At 51.4% G+C, this 14,050-nt stretch overlaps 1 long non-coding RNA gene across 13 annotated transcripts in view; it reads right to left on the bottom strand.

Annotated features, from left to right (window-relative positions):
• LOC109443383 (uncharacterized) overlaps positions 1-14,050 on the bottom strand; it is a 242,668-nt gene that overhangs the window by 118,651 nt on the left and 109,967 nt on the right. The window contains exon 3 of one of the 13 annotated variants that reach the window (XR_012490624.1): positions 662-758. The exons of the other annotated variants lie outside the window; for them this stretch is intronic. This is a non-coding gene — a long non-coding RNA (uncharacterized LOC109443383). The remainder of the gene's footprint in view (positions 1-661; positions 759-14,050) is intronic. 13 annotated transcript variants of the gene reach the window in all.

The raw sequence follows: 14,050 nt of genomic DNA on the forward strand, positions 1-14,050 counted from the left end.
ATAACATCAAAGCCATTGCTTTCGGTAAAAGCCTCTTAGATCCCTGGGTTGACGTGTGCACATAAAAACAACCCCCCCATGCCAGTTGGGGCAACATCTTCTTGGTGCCCCCCTTGGGGAGGCAACTGGGCTGGGTAGGCAGGGGACGGTGACCTGTAGGGGCAAACGCTTTGCAGAGTCAAACCCTTGCCCCTTGCTCCAGATTCAGGTCTGCTGAGTGACCTTGCAAATCCCTTCCCCAGTTGGAGCCACTTGCAAAGGAGGGGGTTGGACTGGGCAAGCTGTAGGTCTCTTTCATATCTAAAAATCATCTGATTCCATCTCCTCTCTGCTCAGAGTGTCTACTTCCTGAACTGTCATGACAGTTCATTTACATGCTGAAATAAAAAGACCATGTGGTTGTTTAGACCTTAAGCTGCAGTTTTTCGTGACTCAGAGAACGCGTATATTTCCACTCAGCATAAAGGAGTGGAGCCTCCATCCTCCAAGGACTCAAATGATGGGAAGTCACTGGGCCAGTGGGACCCCTGGGGAAGTTCCAGACTCCTGGGAGGTCAAACATCAGTGAACATAAGTCAAGCAGGGAATTTCCCATGGCAGCCAGGTGCACCGAGAAGTGGGCTGGATGGAGATTCCCCTCCCAGAGAAACACGTCCCTTACCCAGTCACGCTCCATCTCAGTAAGTCATCTTCTCGGGAGCCAAGGAAGCAAGGGGTCCAACACTGGCCCAGGGGACACAGTCCAGGAAGTCACACCCCTAGAATGAAGATTAGCTCTTACAGGAAGCCAGTGCTGAGCCGCCACCCACCTTAAACCCCCAAGATTATAGAAGCTCAAAAAATCATTGGCTAAAATAAGAAATATTTGCTGACTGAATTAATCACGCCACTTCTGTAAAGCTTAAGTAATGCATGCCCCCAAATATAGGATGACTGTTATATGCTAGGTACTGGGGATAAAATGGTCAACACAGCAGACATTCATCCACCCAGCCATCACCCAGAGCAGCGGCTGAAGGCGCTGACAAATGATGACCTTCAAGGCAAATACAATACCTTCCTCAAGACCACATACCCTTCCAGGAGAGCCCACATACAATGATGGATCCACCAAGATCTCAATGCTGGACATCTCTGAAGGGCCATTCCATCACCGGGGGTCCCATGGGACCAGCGGAGGCTTTGCTGGGACATTGTCACAGCTCGACTTCTCCCTCTGCCCAGGCTTGATTTCTTCCCCCTCAGTCTCACAGCTCTTGATCCCAAAGGCATCCCATAATAAATATCCTGCCTGTGATGGGATGGCCCTTCAGAGTTGTCCAGCGGCTTCCCAGGGAACTCAACCTGTATCAGGAAGTTTCTTATCATTACCGCTCAGGCCCCGTGCCACCAGGATGAAAGCGCTAGGACCAGGACAGTAAACAGACCACTTCTAGATGGGAACCGCTTACTCGGAGCACCCTATGGAGAAGGGGCTGAAGCCTGAATTCAAGGCCATGACCAATGAATGAGAGCTGTGAAGCAGCAAACACCTGTCGTTGTTTTCATAGACCGCTGAGTCCCAGAGCCTTGAGGGAGAGACTCATTTTCCTCATCTGTGTTCCCCCAGCACACAGTACAGGGAAGGAGTTTGGTAAGACATCTGTTGAATGATTAGATGGATGGATGGATGGATGGATGGATGGATGGATGGATGGATGGATGGACAAACACGTGCTTGGGCAAAGACATCACACCTAAAGCAGCTAGGCAATAAATGAAAGGTCATCATGTGGTACAGGTTACATTATGTGACTCTGGTAAACTGTTCATCACGGTTCTCAAGAAACACTGACGATGGGGATGATGGGGAAACCTACCATAGAGCACTTCCTAGAGAAGGTGACCTGTCATCAGCAGCTGGAAAGAAGTGAGAGAATGGAGGAGGGCAACAGGAAAGAGGATAAACAAGACATGAGCATCACTAAACTGAGACCTGCCTCTGCTCATCAGAGAGGAGTCAATAACAACACCCTGGTCAGGGGGTTGCGGTGACAGCGACGGGAGCGGGATAAGCCGTCCATAACCACAGCATCCGTCACCGTGACGGTGGGCATGCCCATTACTAGCGGAGGCAGCTGACAGAAGGTCCTGAACGTAGTACTGCAGTTTGGGGACTTGATCCTACAGGGATAGGAAGCCATCATGGTCATGGAACAGAAGTGCGAGGGGACAGCTGGTCACCGAAGCTTCAGAACTGATGCAAGCGTTCTTCAATTAGCCATCCCTTGGGTTGTCGACAGTTGCTTTGAACCCCTAGTCTGCTGAGCTCCTGAGCAGAGGGGACTTGGGGCACTGCCCAGAGCCTCCATTCTGAGAAGGCAGCCTCAGGTGTAGAGTCAACATTGGAGAACCCCGAACCCCGGCTTCAGTCCCCCTAAGACAGGTACGAACCCTGGGAGCCATCCTCCTGCAGCCCCACCCACCAAGCGTCCTCATTTCCGAGGGGGAAGCCCAGGAGTGCTGAGGGAAACGGGGACCAATGTGCAAACAAGAGTCAGTGATGAGGACCATGGGAAAGGGAGAGAGCTTACTTGGCACAATCGTGAAACAAGGGATGTCACAGAGGCTATTTGTTAAGTCGCACCGTGTCTTCTAAAAAAACACAGATGCCTTTGGCCTATGCCTCTTCATCCCTGAGCTGGCAGCATCTAAAAGGCTGGGACCACCAGAGGAGGTAGACAGGTTGACAACTCAAAGCACCAACCGGCAGGGATGCCCAGTGTCGGGCTGAAGGCGCAAGTCGCAAGGAGGCAGAGATGTTCAGAGTCTGAGCTGCAGGCCCTGCTGCCAAACAACCTGGGCTGGATCCGAGGCTCCACCACTTCCTTCCTGCGTGACCTGGGCTAGGCAGAACCCCTCCCCGAGCCTCGGCCTTATCTGGAACAAACCTATCAGAATGCCTGTAGGAACCGAGCACCATCTACGTAAAGCACCACACAGCTCATGTTTGGTAAGCAGATGCCGCTGCTATTTAATCACAGGTCCCTGGCCTATATAAGAACCTCCAAAGCTACCCTTTCCAACTCCAAGAAGCTCAAGAGTCTCCTGTGAGGCCCCATCTTGATGGAGCTGGGGTGGGGGCAGCAAGGGGATCATAACCTCCTTTTCACCCAAACAGCTCTCCTTGCACACGTATCTGTATAAGGCGTGCACATGGATTTCAGTTAAGGCCAAGGGGGTTGAGGGCTTGGAGAAAGCATGATAGTGCCACACGTTCATCCTCTTCTTTTATTAAAGAAAGGAACAAAGCCTCCAAAACCCTAGGGGCTCACACAGCAGGTCAACGGCAGGGAAGGTGCAGCTGGAGACCCTGACTCTCACACACACGCCATCAACTGCAAGGCTGGGGTTGCTGGGGACCCACTCCGAGGTTCAATGTGCAAGAGTATGAGTCTTTCACCCTGTGGGCAAGGAGGCGGTGACCCCAGGGCCTTGGCACCTCCATGGGAAGCCCATGCCCTCAAAGCCTGGTTCAAGAAGCAAAAGCAATGTCAAGTGGAGACTGCACTCCAGGCAGACAGACCGTGACCCCTCCACTTCCCTAGCAAGGACAGTCTCCCCCAGACCACTTCCCTGAGCTGGGCTGGGGTTGGATGAGGGGCCCTTGAGGTATGAAGGGGACTCAGTCCACACACATCAGGATGAGAGAGGCAAGGAACTGAGGAGGAGAAATCAGTCCCTTCCTTGTTATGAAATCACAGCTTCCAGATACTCTGTCAGGTCTTGTCCTAAATCACATATACGTAGGTCTTTGTCACCCCTTAACACAGGCCCAGGCAATCAGTTATGTGACTTCTCCCTGGGCAGGAGGTCAGAAGAAGACCAAGACTTTTCACAAGTGAAAATGCTCGTAAGTGACCAGAGGTCAACTGTCAACCCAAGAATCAGCACAGAAAAAGGAAGGAAACTCTACACAGATCAATTCTACAGAAATCGCTCATAACGGCCACTCACCTCCAGCCTCCTCAGTGCCGGGAACTGCTGGACTTTCCATGTGATCACTAATCCTAAAAGACAGCTATATTGTCCCCAAGTGACAGATGGATAAAATGAGGCTCAGAGAGTCCCCAAGACACAGACAGATTTGAATGCATGCTGTGGGCAGGGTCTGTGTGAACAGCAAGACCTAGGTCATAAAGCCTTCTCCAAGCCTTCTCCAAGGCTTCTCATAAGGACTTCTCCAAGTCCCTCTAGCTTTCCCCAGCACCCTCTGTCTCAGGGCATTAAGTCTCAAAGAGGCTGGTTTTATTCAACAAGAAAGACACAGATTTGCCCAGCAGGGGAGAGGAGTAAGTCACAAAGATGGCACCACCAGAAATTCTATAGTAGGGAGTCCTGCTCCAGATAAGGATGGGAAGAGATGACCTCGGAGGTGTCTTTGAACCCTGAGGCTCCCTAAGTCTAAACTGAAAGTCCAATCCCCATCCAATTATTGCCACTGAGTCGAATTCAGGCATTTCTACAAACCCTAAGATGTAAGCTTCAGTCTTCTTTTGGGACAACAAGGATCTTTAAATCCATCCTAGCTTCTCCCCATTTGCGTCAGCCTTCCTATGGAGGAAGGTTCCAGCTGGAGAGCCAGGCGAGAACAGAGATAAACAGGGTAAGGGGAGCCTCCCGACCCCACAGGATGTGGTGAGGTTAGAGTAGCAAGAGAAAATCAGAGAAAACTATCTAAAAACTCACGCAGCCGCACAAATAAAGACTTAACAGGAACACACGGGGCCTTTCATTTTTTTTTTTTTTTTTAATGTCTAGGAAGCTCAAAAAGAGTTGAAAGAGTTGAGTCTGGAAGCTTTCTGAAGAAAAATCCCTCCTTGTTCATAAAACAAAGTTGGGGGGACAAATGTTAGGTTTGAAGTCACGCAGACTACAAGCGCCAGCTCAGAGTTCGTGCTAACTGGACGTGAGCAAGGAGCAGGGTGTCTCCTGCAGCCTTCAAAGTCATCAGCATTTCACACCAAGGCTCGGTTTTGAAGCTCACTTACATTTAAGTAAAGGCTGAGCTGCAACTGGCTCAACTTGAAGGGGTTTGCATGGAAAGTAATGAATTTGGCTGGAGCCAAAACCAGCATTCCCAAAGAGCGTCAGTAAATGAGCCGATTTGAAAAAAAAAAAAGGCCTCAGTTAAGGATAAAAAAGGATAAATCTCACAAGAGACCAGTTGCATCTATTGAATGATAACCTATTGAATGAGGCTGTGGCCAAACTGGCATACCCACATGTTGATGGTGGCAGCATAAACAACTGTACTGGAAAGTAATTTGGCAATATGGGTCAAGAGCCATGACTGTGCCTTTTGACTCTGTGATACTTCTGCTGAGAATGTGTCCACAGGATTTCCCAAGAAGAGAAGAGTGACAGGTACAGAGCTGATCCTGGCACCTGTAATACTACAGCCAATTACTAGGAAACTTAATTTTCAACAACAGAGAACTGGCTTTAGAATACAATGTATCGACCTGACGAACCATTACATTTAAAAAGGATCCTTCGTAAGGTGTTTTAACAGAATAGAAAAATGCTCAGGTGATAATATCAGATAAAAGATTACAACAGATCTCCTACACCTATGCCTCTGTAAAAATCACAAGTCAATGTGTGAACAGACACGTCAGATATCTGAAAACATTCTGATTGGTTGGGGGGAAGGGTGCTGATTTCATGTCCTCATCCATTTCCACTCTTTCTCTGGAGTTGCAATGCCATGTGTTCAACAAACGATGACAATCTTGAGGATGATACTTTTTTTAATTGGTAAAACATCAATGATGCATGAATAAGAAATGGGCAGGATGCTGAGGCACTAGAAGCAGAACTCGGTCTGAGAAATGGTCAAAAACTCTAGAGGTATTTGAGGATCAAGGCAAAGAAGCGTGGGCTCTAATCAGAGAATGGAAAATGTTGTCACCGTGGGGTCACGTATTAGCGATGTCAGCCTTCCAGGCCCGCAGCATCCGGAAGTGTCTGATTATCTCAGCTGTGCGCCAGTCAGCCTTCCTCCCCACCACGCCCACAGGGCTCAACAGGAAGAGAAAAACAAGAATCTGAGTGTATTTAAATATCCACCGTCCTAACACACACCACTCTGCTGAGAAGCCTAGAGATAATTTAAATACTGCACTTCCTAAACTCTTTTTTCAACAAGGCAACGCGGACCAGTTTCGACATGTGATACTTAGGGTCCATGTGCGACTTTCATTTTCTATAGGGGTGGGGACCCAGGTGGGATTTCCAGTGTGGACAGGAATCCCAACCCACAGCTGTCCCCACGGACAGTCCGGGGAGGGGCAGTCAAGTCAGGGGGTTAGCATTGTGGAGTCACAGGTGACCCGAGTCCAGTCCTGACTCCGCTACCAGCCTCACAGCTTTGGGCATGACACTGAACCCGTGGCCTCGGTGTTTGCATCCATAAAATGGGGGCATTACAGAACCTTCCTCGTAGGGGTGTGGCGAGGATTAAGAGAAATGCACACACTCCGCATGTTGCCTGGCAGCGGTGGGCACTCACTGATGGGTGGCTCTCTCCCATGACTGTCACTCCCTGACGCCTTGTCTGATTGATTTGCCACCCAGGTCCTCATGGCGCAAGGCTGCAGATGCGACAAAGGGAGGGCACACAAGCAAATGACCCAGTGCAGCTCAGCCCTGGGTGACATTCGGATCACCTGCTTGTTTCCTTGCCTTTTGAAACCACCCTCACAGTCTCTGATGGTGGGGGCCTGGCGCCACGATTTTTTAATGCCGATGCCACTGTGCCATGGCTGGGGCATCGCTAACTTGGGCAAGACCAGCCCGTGATTTCTCCTCCAAAGCCCCAAGCGCGAGAGAGTGTGAGGTGGGAGTCTTTCGCGGTTCAAGAGCTCCTCTCAGAACTCCAGCGCTGAGTGACTAGCAAACGGTGAGGGGTTCCCCCACTGCCTGCCCTCCCGCTCAGTCCTGTGGCCTGCCCCCGCCCCCACAGGTCACTGTGAAGTACCTGACCACTGTGACAGTGACACTGCCATCACCAAGCGTGAACACAAGTCCCTGGGGCCGGGCCTGCCCTGCCCTGCCCTCCTTCCTATCCTGTGAGGCTCCCTGTGTGTCCCTGGCACAGTGACAGTACATGGGCACTGACAGGCTTCTGGGCACCTTGTTTTCAGAGGCAAACCCAGCACCTCAGGTGGGCAGGTGTGAAGTGAAGGGACTCACACCAGTGATCCTGAGCGTCTGCAGACCCTGACCCGTGAAATGGGTCCCAGCTCTTCTGCAGGGCTGCTGGGGCTGAAATGCCATGTGCCCAGTGCCTGGCTCCCAAAGGGCTCCCAACCAATGTGGCAGGTGCTGTGCTTGGTGTGAAATGACATTGAAGGGATACCTGGGGTGGGCCAAACATTAACCCTTCACCCCCAGCATGCAGGCTTCCTAAACTTGCTGCATTTATAAACTTATTTATTCCAGGATCTATATAGAATCTGGGAAAACCCTCACACACACCTAGGGACAGGACGGCATTCCCTTGCACATTATCCTCCTAGGGCTGCCATTCCAAATGACCACAAACGGGGTGGCTTCAAACAACGGAAGTGTATTTTCTCACAGTTCTGGAGGTTGGAAACCTAAAATCAAGGTGTCAGCAGGCCCACGCTCTCTCAGAGGCTCTAGGGAAGAATCTCTGACTGCCTTTCTTCTAGCTTCTGGTTTGCTGGCAATCCTTGGGGTTTGCACGGCCTCCACGTGCGTGTGGGAGTTTGGCCTTGAACACACCTTTTGGGGGGGACAGGATTCAACCCTGCGTGTCCGCAGGACCTTCCACACGTTCTGACAGACCTAGAATATCTCCCTCCCCGGTTGCCATTTGGGACACCCTGTGCAATCCACTTGTCCCATCAGCCAGGTCGCCCTCCCTCCCACAACATGTCTCAAGTTCCCCTGTCCTGTGCATGCGTGTTGGCCAGGCACAGCCACAGACAAAGAAGGACAGCACAGAGAAGGGGCAGGCACTGCAAGGTCATAGGATCCCAGGCCTTCTAAGCCCAAAGAGCCCTTACCACAACGCAGCCAAGCACACCCCAGGCGTCGATACCTCTGAGTTGTGGTAAACACACAAGACAGACGTCCCCAGCCCATACATGAGGCCTACACATGTGCTCAAATATTTTTCAATGAACCGTGTGACTTTGGCCAAGTTACAGAACCCCCAGGAATGAGGTCATCTCCTTATCGAGATGGGTGAACCTGAGATGAAAAGGAGTCTTGAAGTACTTGGCATACTTTTCCTTTCCGTCTTTATGGCAGGAGAAGGGCTGATCAGGCAAGCGGTCGCTTCTTTAAAAGATGTCTCAAGAGAGGTTGGGGAAACATGGAGTGAGCCCGCACCCCTTGAAGTGGCCTCGTTCTTGGCAAGGCCGTGAAGCACTGCGGACCCAGCTGCACTGAGCCTTGTGCCCCCGGGGGGTTGGGCAGGGGCAGATACAGACCCCGTGGTTCTGTCTGGAACAGACACCAATGGAGAACATCCCACCTTCTCAGGGCGGCCCCAACCCTGGCCTCCGTCATTGGTCTTCCTGCCAACCCTGTATGACGAGCCTACTTTGTGTACCATGCTGGGGTCTGGGGGGTGGGGTAAGAGGGGAGCAGACAAAGGCCAACCTTCACGGGACTAACCCCAGTATCCTCTCCTCCTCCTACCCCTTCTCCAAGCCCCCCAGGAGTTAAACCCTTCTTCCAGTTCATTCCTGACCTGCCACTAGAGGCCCTGGGTCTGGTTTTCCACTCAAAGAAAGGCCCTGCCCTCCTGCTGACCTCTCCCTTTGTCACAGTGGCTGGACACAATTCCTGTAAAAAGCATGTAACCTACAATCAGCCTGGGTGACGTCCCAGGAGCCACCAGAAACACTCATTACCCTAGGAGCTGTCAGGTGTCCCACCCTCCAATTAGTCCTCCAGAGCTGGCATCAGTGGCCCACTGCGGGCTTTTGCTTCTGAGGTTCAGGAAGCTGGGGTTCAGGGTCCGCTCAGCCAGGCAGCATGCCTGCCGTTGCTCAGGGACCTGCACCGGAGTGTGAAAATCTGAGCATGTCCCAGGGAGAGAAAGGAAGATGACACTCTAATGCCCCAACCAGCAGGCACTCCCTGCTGTGAGCCTAAAAGAGACAAAATCAAACCCAGCAGACAAGTGGTTTCCACGAAAGTCCATTCTACACCCAACTATGACCTGAGGTGACTCTCACATCCCACCTGAGCCAGAGCCCAGAGTCCGGGAAGGGCTGTCCCGCTCTACTTGGAAGCGCTCAGAATCGCCAGCCAGCCTTTAACTGGCACCAAGTTCAGAACCAGGAAACCCTTTAGAGGCACGAATTCAGAAGCCAAAGAAGTCAGGTGGCCCTGGAACTCCAGACCGGGGTTGTCCAATGGGGTAATTACTAGCCACGTGTGGCTCCTTAATTTTTAAAAAATGAAAATGAACTCCCACTAAAATTGCAGGTCCTCAGTGGCCCCATTTCAAGTGCCCGATAGCCACCTGTGGCTAGGGGCCGCTGAATCAGCCAGCGCAGGTTACAGGACACCCCATCCCCCCAGGAAGCTCTAGACTACGCCAAGAGCTTTCTCCGGCTATCTGAAAGTGGAACAAGACCCACTCCCCTTCGGTGCCCCAATTTACGCCCAGCTCCCCGGAGGTGTGGCGGGAAATACCTCCGCAGGACGACAGGAGTCACTGCTCTGAAATGAAGAAGAGAACAGTGGATAAGAGACTCGATACATGAGGCCCAAACGCCACTCTGCCACTTACCAGGTGTGTGACCCCAAGCAATTCATGTCACCTGCTGGTGCCTCCACTTCCTCAGCTATATAATGGTAACGGAAGTACGCTCCCTGCCTCTTTTGGGCAACTTTTAGGACTACTGAGTGACTCCAAAACCTAAGTAAACCCAACAGCCTAAAGGGGTAATGATATTAAAAACAAAACTATTGGTAAAGTTTGCATTCTCCGAGATGCTATTATTATCCTGCTTTTCTCATTATGAAAACACTAGCTATACCGAGCCACCAGAATGTAATGGGCCTCTTAGTAATGAAATTTAATTTAATACAAACCAAGCGAGCTGTCCTCCCGGCACGCCCCCTGCAAAACCCCTAGAACTGGAATTGCAATTAGTCTATTTATTGTGACATTCTCTTTGGCTGGTTTTCCAGCCCTTACCCTGCAGTCACATCAGGGTGATCTTTCCAAAATGCAAATCCAATAACTCCGCTGCCTCCCTCCTCCCCTAAGGAAGCGTTGCCAAGAAGACACAATGGAAGCCTCAAGCTGCAAGACCTGAGGTGACCCTGAGTATCCTGCCCATCACCGGCCGACCCCTGCTCCGTGCCCAGCTCCAGACGCAGCTGACCCTTCCGGGGACCCTTCCATGCATGCACTCTGCTCCTGTGCGTCTGTGGCCCCCTCCTTGCCTCATGTGGCCGAGCAACGCCTTCCACTTTGGGCTTCAAAACCCAGAGCAGGCAGCGCAGTTTGGGAGGTGCTCACAAGTCACACCCATGGGAGCCTAGACCTGCCCTCCTCGGTGACTCTGTGCAAGCTCCCATGGCACTGTCTGTCCCACCAGTGGGCTCCACGAGGCCCCTTGCCTTGCTCAGCACTTGGCACAGAGGAAGCGTCTACCTGGGGCTCTCCAGTAAAAGGAACGGAGCAGAAGTAGACACAATGGAAAGACAACTGCTAGCTCCTGGGTTTGGGGCAGAGGCCTGGACACTCAGCTCGAACAGGGCGAACGGTGTCTTTAATCCAGCTGCCCACTCCACATTCCTGCAAATTGAGGGTCAGGGAAGCAGAGGGAACTTTCAGAACCAGAACCCAAGGCACCCAGACCAAACACCTCACGGTTCTCTGCTTTCAGCTGAACAGACTTCTTGCCAGATCAGCTTCCTCCCCAAATAGATCATTCCCTGATGTGTCCCGATGCCTGAAATTGTGTCTGGCACAGAGTAGGTGCACCGTCTATATTCGTTGAATGAATATTTGTTAAAGGGACCCAGAACTCAGAGGAGGGGTGTATGCAAAGTCAGTCAGAGTATTGCAAATGCTGCTCCAAAAAGGAGGCTACCTTCTGAGTGGAAAACTAAAAATCTATCCAAGGGCACTAATTCCCCCTGGGTTTGTACTTCTGGGAACTTCTCTGCCATAGTTTTTCCTTTGAGAAGGCAGGAAGAGGTAAGAAAGAAAGGAATTGAATGCTTTCCAGTAACAACTGTACTGCAAATAAGAGCATTCATTCACTCACCCAACATTTACCTAGTCTGACGAGGTCCGGACACTGGGAGAGAAACAAGGGACCTGGAGAAGACAAAGGCCATCGCTGCTTGCATGGAACACAGAGCTGAAGGGGCAGCAGGTCAGCCGGCAGTTAACCTGGTTACCTGCCCTCTTCCCTCCTGCCTCTGACCTAGAACACACCTGTCTGCCTCTTCTCCGGGCTAAAGCCTTTCTTCCCCCTACGTCCACACCATGGGTCCCTCTGTGTGCTTATGGCAACCTGTGTCCCCCACACCGCACTCAGACCCTCTGCTGTGATTACTTGATTCTCATCTAAATCTCTCTGCCAAGAGACCAAAAGTTCCCTAAGGGAAAAGAGAGTGTCCTACTTATTTCTGTGCTCCCAGAATGCAGCACAGCAAAAGGCCTATAGCATATGCTCATTTAAACTGTTGGAAGTGTCCTAGGAAGGTGAAACAGTGATAGCCCCATCAAGGTGTAAAACAAACAAACAGGAAACGATTATCTATGCCTCAGTTTTTGCATCTGCAAAGTGGAGACAGACTCCAGAACAAGGGTGGACAGGAAGGAAGGACCTAAGCCCTACAGAGGCCGCCAGTGATAAGTGTCCCCTTTCTCTGTCTTCAGCTTGCTGACTTCCCTATCAGGGTGCACCCATCCAGAAGGCTCATGCGTGACCGGCTCTGCCACCAAGATCCTATCGCCCATTAACTGAACTTCAAAAGTATCCTTATCTGTAGGACCCACCTCAAAGAAGGTTGATTCCTAACTTCTCCTCATAATCCTTTTATTCTGAGCCCGGCAGGCACACCCACCCGCCTTATCTGCACCGTCCCCAAGCTGTTGTCTTTCCAGGAAGGGTGTCTCCTATCTACAGCCCTCCAGGAGGCAATCAGTGGAAGGGAGCCACGGCGGCTTGATCCCAGTTCCTGCTGCAGGCCCGCCGTCCTCTAGCTCTGTGACCTGGGGCCCATCAGCTCATCTCTCAGGGGCTCACTGACCCCCGTCTCCCCTCTGTATAAGGAAGGGTGTGGGCTTAAGTCCCCTCCAGCTTGGAAACTGCAATAATAATAATTAATAATGATAATAATATCATTATTATTACTGTTATATCATTATCGTGATATTATTATTATTATTATTATTATTATTATTATTATTATTATTTCAGGGGCTGGGTTGGACAAGCTGATTTGATATCACCACTGCAGAGGTTAAACCCTTCTAGCAAAAGAGGGGAACTGTCAAGCACAAAGAAATCGGGGAAAGCTTCCAGGAGTCTGTCATCCTGGGTTTACGGCAGCTCCTTCTGAGAGTTGCTCACTGGAGGTGGGGGAGACCAGGGTGGCGGCCGACATACCCCGAGAAGGCAAGCATTAGGGGACAGTTAAGAGAATGCCAATCCCCTGCTCCCAGGAACTGAGTTCAGCCTTGTAAGAATTCTACGGGGGCCTTTTCTGGACGTTGGTCTGGGAAGAGGTGGCCATTTCCCACCTGGCTGGTTCTCAGACTCCTTGAACTGCATAGGCTGAGCGGCTTACCCGAGAACGTCTGTAACAGCCGAAAGCGGTGCCTGACATAGAACAGACGCCGCTTCCTGCCTCCCTCCCTTCCTTCAGGAGTTCGCAATGAGCACAGCTCCTTCGAGTGCAGGTACACATGTGCCTTTTAACTTCTCTAGCTCAGCATGTGCCCACACTTGGAAGATAGTACTTGATTAATAAACGCTCAGGAAACGCACAAATAAGATAAAAACATACACAGGAAGCCATATGAGGACTGACGCAAAATACACTCAAAGGGCTGAGCACTCGGGAGACGTACCCTCCTTCCCACCTGCCTTTTCCCACTTACAGCCTCAGGGGTGCCCACCTACCCCACTCCACTGAATATTTAACCTTGAGAGGAAGTGCGGGACCCAGATCACGAGTATGACAAGCTGCATGAACAGGGACGACCTCCTGAGCCCTGAATGTTCCGTTTCAATACTGCTTCCCTCGTGGGGCAGCTTCAGGACTCCGTGAGATAATACACTCGATGTGCTTAGAACTCGGCCTGCACGGTGGTACCCAAGCCTGTCGCTACACGACATTGCAGTGCAATGGCTCATGTGCAGTCACCGTTCCGGAGTCACTGAGCCGTGGACGGCACTCGTCCCCGATTCTACATCACAGAGGTCAAGACACACTTCAACTTGAGACTTGGAACCCTAAATCCCGGGGTCAAACCCCGGCTCGCCCTCACGTGGCCTCGGGCACATAACTTTCCCTCTCGGGGCCTCATCTGGAAAAGAGATCTTTAATAATCGGCTCTGTCTTCCGCAGAAGGAGGCTCAAATAAAAGAGAAAACATAAAGCTTGCCAAGTTGGGTACCGTAGGTGCTACATATTTATATTCATTTAAATGAATGACTTCCCACCTCTCCCACGCTCAGATCAACCGGCCAGCCAGGCACTCTGTAGGTCCCTCTTTGACTCCTCACCTGTGCCCCCCACCTCACCTCCAGTCTATCCACCCCCGACACCCCCCCATTAGATGCACTCAGCTTTGATCACCCAGCTGGGCTTCTGGAATCAGGGAATTAGAAACCGTGCACCCAAGATCACATGGCTGCCACCACCCCGGGGCCTTGCCCAATAGAACCAGGAGCAGCCGGGGCACCTGGGAACTACCCCTGGCACCCCACTGTCCCCATTCTATGTGCCACTTTGGGGATCACCGCAGCATCAGCTGCACAACACACGTTGC

Source organism: Rhinolophus sinicus, linkage group LG12 (assembly GCF_036562045.2).
Source record: "Rhinolophus sinicus isolate RSC01 linkage group LG12, ASM3656204v1, whole genome shotgun sequence".
Lineage (NCBI taxonomy): Eukaryota > Metazoa > Chordata > Mammalia > Chiroptera > Rhinolophidae > Rhinolophus > Rhinolophus sinicus.